At 44.2% G+C, this 7500-nt stretch overlaps 1 protein-coding gene across 1 annotated transcript in view; it reads right to left on the bottom strand.

Annotated features, from left to right (window-relative positions):
• Positions 1-7500, bottom strand: part of LOC143127693 (uncharacterized) — a 90491-nt gene that overhangs the window by 82132 nt on the left and 859 nt on the right. The gene's annotated exons all lie outside the window — the stretch shown is intronic.

Raw genomic sequence — 7500 nt, 5'->3', positions numbered from 1 at the left:
ATCAGGGGGGATAAGAAGGGGTGACAGAAGTCTGAAAGGTGGGAAGGGTGGGGGTTATGGTGAGGATAATTGAATGTCCCTGGTACCTTATATATAAACCGTTAAATTTAGCCATGCAGACCAGATGCACTCCTAAGAGCCTTGGTGTGTGTGTGTGTGTGTGTGTGTGTGTGTGTGTGTGTGTGTGTGTGTGTGTGTGTGTGTGTGAAGGAGAGATCCCCAACAGCCAGTTCTTAAGGATAGATAGATAGATAGATAGATACAGTAGATAGATAGATAGATAGATAGATAGATAGATAGATAGATAGATAGATACTTTATTGATCCCCAAGGGGAAATTCAAGCGAGATAGAGGGAAAGAAAAGCATGATGGTAAGGAAGGGTAGAAGAAAAATGGAAGCTCACACAGACAGGACAGAGGAACAAAGAGAGAGAAAGAGAGGGGAATGATAAATAGTGAGAGAGCAACAGAAAGAGAGAGAGGGAGGGAAAGAGCAAGAGAAAGAGAGATAGGGAGGGGGGACTTAAAGGCAGGAGGTCAGCTAGTCAATAAGAATCCCTGCACTCTCTTGCATTTCTCATAAAATTATTTTAGTTATAGCACACAAGGCAACCACACTCTCTCTCTCTCTCTCTCTCTCTCTCTCTCTCACACACACACACACACAAGCACACCACACGCACACCACACAGACACACGCACACACACATACACACATTCTCTCTGTCTCTCTCTCTATCTCTCTCTCACATACACACACTCACACACACACACATACAAATACACACGCACACACACACTTCTCAAATCAGACAAAGCAGTAACAATAAAGTACACCAAAGTCCTTTTCATAGCATAGCGAGCAGTGCTAACAATCACAGCTGACTAGCTCCAACTGATTCTGCGACCACAATGAAGTCATACTTAAATGTGAGTATGTGAGTACAACACAAACACACACACACACACACACACACACACACACACAGCTGAAAGTGAGTAAAACCTTCCATTCTTTTCTCGCTTTCCTTCTTTTTTCCTTTTTTATTTAATTTGAGCCCATCCCCTCTGTGTTGAAATTTTCATTCATGAAGTAGAAGAGATGGTGGGGACTCTCCCTGCTGCAAACCGCACACGCTGTTTTCCAGACCCTCGCCCTGACAAGAGGGACCCTGGCCTGCCTCTACACCAGCCATTACCTCACGTCCAGTTCCACAACAAGCCGCGGAACTCCCCAGGCTGAGTCAAGGCAAATCAAGATACCCCGCAGCCTCCACAACATCTCGGTATCCCTCTCTCCCTAGCCAGCTGTAAAGATCACATCATCAAGCTTCACCACCCTACCACACACACACACACACACACACACACACACACACACACACACACACACAAACACACACACAAATTCCAAAACTCTACCACTGCTATGTCTACCTCTGTCTAATCCAATCCTATCCTACCTGAAATCTTTTCCACTAATCCTCAAAGTGTTTCATTAATATTTAATTACATTGAATCATTTAGCCAATACGTGTACACAAAGAAACCTATATGTTGAATATAGGATTGGGGTTAAAAGTTGTGTATATAGGTTGTGAAACACTAACAGTGTGTGATACATTAGTGAGCTATTGTCTGAAAGGGAAGATAGGTGCTTAACTTTAGTGGGGTATATCCTGTTTGTTAGTGAGGAGTAAAGGTGTCAGGATGTAGGTGAGAAAAAAAAATAAGTCTAAGCTCAGGCAACGGAACTTTCTTCTTGGTTCCACAGACAGCTTAGAGAAAACTCATTATCACAATCAGCTGAGTTGTTAAGAGAACGTTAAACAGAATCTACAAACTTCAAGTGATTTCACAATCTATAGACTCAATTAGGAACTTTTCCCACTGTGTAAAGAACACCTTTGGATACATGTTCAAAGGGCTTGCCATAAACACCGGTAAACAATGCTAAAAGGGGTTCCAGGACCTAGAAGCCCCATATAAGACGTAAAATAGTTCCAGAAAAGTTCAAAAAGTTCAGATTCTTGACACATCACAGACCACTTTCTCCCACAGCTGACTCTTGGCATTTTGACACGGTTTTCAGCCATGTATTGACTGGGAGGCAGCCATGGCTCCACTCAGTGAGCAGTGATGGATTTGGGAACAGGAGAAGGAAAACTCAGTGGACATCCGATGCCTGAAACAGACACCTAACGCCCCCAGGGCACAGGAGCTGCCCTAATCTATCCGCCTTTCTCTCTCTTTCTCTCTCTCTCTCTCCTCTTTTCCTTCCCTCTGACGAATGACAGATGGATGGACACTGACCGCTGAGCATTGTGGGTAAATAAGCCTTTCACAAGATAGATATCTGCCTGCTTGTTTTTTTTCACATGGTGTGTCCTCTCTTGTTCCTCGGTCCCCTTTCCCGAATTGGTCACGGACGCACGTCAAGTCAGATGGGATATCATCCAGCATCAACAGACACTGTGACGGTGGTTTCCCTCGCTCAATGACTAGGGTGTGCTGGCAGTTGCAGAGTTTTGTGTGTGTGTGTGTGTGTGTGTGTGCTTGAGTGTATGTGTGTGTGTGTGTATGTGTGTGCTTGATTTTCTTACCTATCATATGTAGTGGAGAAGGGAAAGTGAGTGTGTGTGTGTGTGTGTGTGTGTGGGAGGGGAGGGAGCAACACACAACCTGATGGTATGTTCTCCTATTTGTTTTTGATCCCTAGGCAACACTGTTATTTCCTGGTTGAGGTTTTCGCTGATAATCACACTGACGCGCACTTGCTGGCTTGCCATTACAACCAACCCCCTCCTCCCCCCTCTCCCTCTCCCTCTCTCTGCCTCTCATTTACTTTTCACCTGATTCAACCACAGTGCTGGGTCACTGAGCCAGAGAGATAGCTGGGGAAACTCGTTGACACGGTCCAGCTTAACCGAAGCATTTGATTTTTCCCTTGACTCTCTTGTTGTTAACACAAAGTCAATCCATTTTTTCTTCACCCCCCCCCCCCACACACACACACACACACAGTTACATAAATAGTGTACTTACACATACCTAAGTGTGTCTCATTGTATGATACTCTCAACTAGGGCTGGGACAACGCGTCGACGTAATCGATGACGTCGACGCAAAAAATACGTCGACGCAAAATATGAGCGTCGATTCGTCAAGCATAACATGTGCTGCTAAATATTTTTAATTTTACACCTTCAGTGTTTTCCATACGTTGACTAATCTGTGGCTGGGCACCACGAAATCAAAACCGGCCACCACACATTGATGTTCTATATTGTAGTCCTACTATTTAAATAAAAAATAAGATAATTTCATTGAGCTGCACTTTTTACTCACACAGCCTTTCCTCGCCCCGCCCGCTCTCTCTCGTAACGAACCCGCTGCTCCTCCTCTGCATGTGATTTAACAAATTATTCACGATTGTTGAAGGATTGTTGTTGCCACATAGAAGCACTGCATAGAACACAGTGGGCTAAATTGCTATTAAATCCGCTTAGCATCGTGACCATGCTGCGCAAATTTGTTCAAAACTACAGCATTAAAGTTAAGGTAAACTCTGATAAGGTCTTATCACAACACAGTACATTGAGGAGACTAAACTAATTTAAGTTACAGTATGCAATCAAGCAGTATTTCAAAGCTAACGTTAGAATACTGTTTGGATGTCAAGTTTAGCATGCTTACTTGCAGCTGCTTGTATTCGTTACTCAGGCTCATTTTATTGACTCTGAATGTTTGCAAAATCCCGATGTAAATGGAAAAGTGTTTTCCAAGACTCAAAAGTGCTTGTCCAAATGAGAAGTACGAACCGTTATTTGAAACTACGTTATGAATTGCATCCACACATCAGCAGCCTTTTAACTATGTTAAGGATTCCCACACGAACGTCTTAAAATGGCACTCAATTGGACATACACTACTGAACTTTATTGAATGCTACTTCTGACTAAGAATTCATTACTTTGCACTTGTATAGTCTTTTATTTTGGAATCTTAAGAGCAATAAACATTTATTACAATGTTAAAGAATTTATGTTTTTTCATTCATATATGTAAATAAACATGTGTAAGTTGCTATTAGTGAATTAATTGGGAGATAATCGATAATCGAATCGAAATCGAATCGGACTGAAAAAATGAATCGCTAGATTAATCGATGCATCGAAAAAATAATCGCTAGATTAATCGTTTAAAAAATAATCGTTTATCCCAGCCCTACTCTCAACTGTTTCTCTCTAAATAACTCACTTTCTCTTACACACACATACAAACACAAACACCTCTTCCTCTCTCTCTTTCTCTCTATCTCACATACACACTAACACACCACTTACTCTTGCTCAACTTCAAGTGCTTCCCCAGTGTTGGCCAAGGTGGTGGTGGTGGAGGTCTGAGTTGGCCACCACCACTGTCAGCTCCCTGCCTTCCCTGCTTAAGGACAACCAGTGCAACTGGAACACAGGGAACAAAGCTCTCTGTCAATCAGAGCTGTCAGTCTCCACACACTCCTGACCCAGACCCTTTCAAAGTGGAGAGAATGTGGGGTGGTGGTGGTGCCATTTTCAGACATTAAACAGGGTTGGGGGGGAAATCAATGGCCTTTTTCGTCTGGCTAATGAATGGATGTGTTCTGCTTGTTGCGCGTGTGTGTGTGTGTGTGTGTGTGTGTGTGTGTGTGTGTGGCTGCATAAATAGTCACCAGATTACTATTTTTACCATTGTGTGTGTGCAAGGGAATATTAACTTCGGTTTGGTCAGTCAAATGTAAACTTTATCTACTCACATTTGCATCTCACATCTCATGTAAGGCATACTTGTCATAAACTCACACACATAAAAAAACCCTCACTTAAATTCAAGTGAGAATTTATTGAGAGATAAGAGACAGCAGGTTCCCTCACTGACAGGTTGCGCTACAAACCACTGGCCCACTCAAAATATGTTCAAAGCCATCCTAACCTCTCGCTCTCCTTTCTCACTTTTTCTCCCGCCATCTTCACCTCCATACCACCCTCAACCCTCCCCCTGCCATCTCCCTCTCCATCCCTCGCTCCTGCCCTCCCTCCTTCCCTCTCTTACCGAGCGACCATATGGCTCTGCTGCAAATCAGCACATTTCCATCCTCAGTCTTTCATGTATAAAGGACTGGAGAGGGTGATGTTCACCTTGTGGCGTACACACACACACACACACACAAACGGGAGGAGTGACGATTCATTTTTACTGGAAAATTACAGACGGCCTGTTTGTATTAGGAGGTGAAGGGGTGATTGTGACGCTTTGAAGACTGTGCTGCTTTTGAACTCGGAAGCGGCAGCGAGGACCCAGTCTCAAAGTTAAATTCTTGCCCCGCGCCTCTCACACACGAATTTATTCAGTGATCTCATCTTTTAAGAGCGTCGGCGAGATGAAAGCCTCTCGCCATGTTGTTGTTTTCAGTTAACAGAACTTTGAGGTGGAATCCAAACCCTATTCACGACACCAAAAGAAAAGGGAAGAAAAAAAACGCCTTTCTTCAGACGCTCGCATTACAGTGCCGCTAACTCCCCATTGCGAGATCTAAGGCGATCGGGCATTCCACAGATGAGTCGTCCTCAGTAGGCCTATGGACTGAAAGTTCCCTTTCTGACTAATTTGGCCGCGGCACAGTTCAAATGGAGACATAGAGCGATATAGCCTACACAGGAACATCTGTCAACTTCGGTTTAGAGTTTACTGGAGAAATCAAACATCACCACAGCCAGAGATGTCTATTACAAGGTTCCCAATGATGATGCAATTTAGCTTAGTTGATTTTTCCTCATCGGTCGCTGTTCTCACACAGTAGGCTATGTGTTAGTAATCATAAAGTTATGTTGAGGTAAGCCCATATGGACAATACGCGCCTACCCCACAGAGGCAACCTGTGAAATCCTTGTCATATCCTCATCGCGTTGTGTCTCCATTCTATATCAAGTTTAACCACAAGGAGGTTCGCTGTCGTCAAGCGTTAACACACACACACACACACACCTGCCCGCAGAAAATGGCTCAGGTAGTTGTGGAACACTTCATGAGAGTAAGTGCTTCAAAGTCTTAAAACGTACTGGCTCTGGTTATTCATTTCATTACTTTCAATATTAGGCAATGCCAATAATGCGATTTTTCTATAGAAATGCCAACTGAAACGCACCCGAGAAGGTGCTTTGGGTGTAAGATAATAATTACAAGGTAGAAGGCACCATTATTGAACGTTTAGGCTACTCTAGATATTTTAATTAAAGTGTACAGATGGCACAAAATCAGCCCCAACCTCGTAAATGTTGCATTTCTCGCCTATTACACGAGCACATTCTTAATCACTTCTGCACATTCCCACTTTCCCTCGCCTTTCCAGAACTTTAACTTTAACCCTCCTTGCATTCCAATCCATTAGATCACGCATTGCATCACACATACACCAATAGAGAGAGAGAGAGAGAGAGAGAGAGGGAGGGAGAGAGAGAGAGAGAGAACGAACTGCTTGGAATGTTAGTTCTTCAAGCCGCACGAATGCTCGAGGACCCAACCATCTCTTGATTAGTGAGGCAGCCTACCACTAAAGCATGTGGGATCCGTGGCAATCAACGGAAATAAAAGTACCAGGACATGCATTAAAGCAAAGCAAAGCCGTGCCAGAGCAGGCAGACGGTGCATAAATCACGACTGAGTGAATGTTCTCGTTTAGTCAATTGGTCGACAATATTGATCGACAGAACACACAACATCAGCATTTTGAAACGCGCGCAGAGAGGGGGGGGGGGGGGCAAACCAAGCTCCACTCTGTAGACCGGTACTCAAATCCCAAATATTTCCATCCTAGCAGCCTATTCATGCAAGTGAATAACTTTAAATTCGCCGCGCTGAGGAGCTAGATGCAATCGCCTCGCACAATACATGATGGGCGAGCTAAGGGGCCCTCCGCCACCTTCTTAATCCCATTACGCATTCTAGTGGCCCTGTTTAATCCTGAACACAGCAGAAGCCTGTCTCTCACATTTCCTCATGCCATTGCGATTTCAGACTCATTCGCTTTCCCGTGTCTGTCACAAACCCAGCGCAAGACCCTGCTTAACACAATAACCGGGGAGCACTAGTGTCCGATTCTGTGAGATTTTGTGGCGACACCACAAAACAGTTGATAGGAAACGCTTCTGGAGATGCGCCGTCAGTGAGCAGCACCGACTCGCGGGCTTGTCTTTTGTTAAGGAGGAAGGCAGCAGCCACGGAGAGCCACGTCTGATAAATGGCTTTTAATTCCAACAAGCAAGCCAAATGCTGGTCGAACAGTGTGAGGGGCATTTGTGGGGGTTTGCCCCACTTACACGAGGACATTTAAGCGAGTCTCTTAACACGTTTTGGCGAACGTGCGAAAACAAAAGGGTGTTTAATAAGGCTATCAAACGTCACATTAGTACCGATAAAAGCTGCAGTAGCACCACTGATAGCGACCGAACAAGATCTCCCCA

This window comes from Alosa pseudoharengus, unplaced genomic scaffold (genome assembly GCF_046254945.1).
Source record: "Alosa pseudoharengus isolate Yale_2024_CS ecotype anadromous, Long Island Sound unplaced genomic scaffold, YU_APseudo_1.1 YU_APseudo_1.1_scf_17, whole genome shotgun sequence".
In the NCBI taxonomy this organism is placed as follows: Eukaryota; Metazoa; Chordata; class Actinopteri; order Clupeiformes; family Clupeidae; genus Alosa; species Alosa pseudoharengus.
This window is presented reverse-complemented; position numbering and strand designations above follow the sequence as displayed.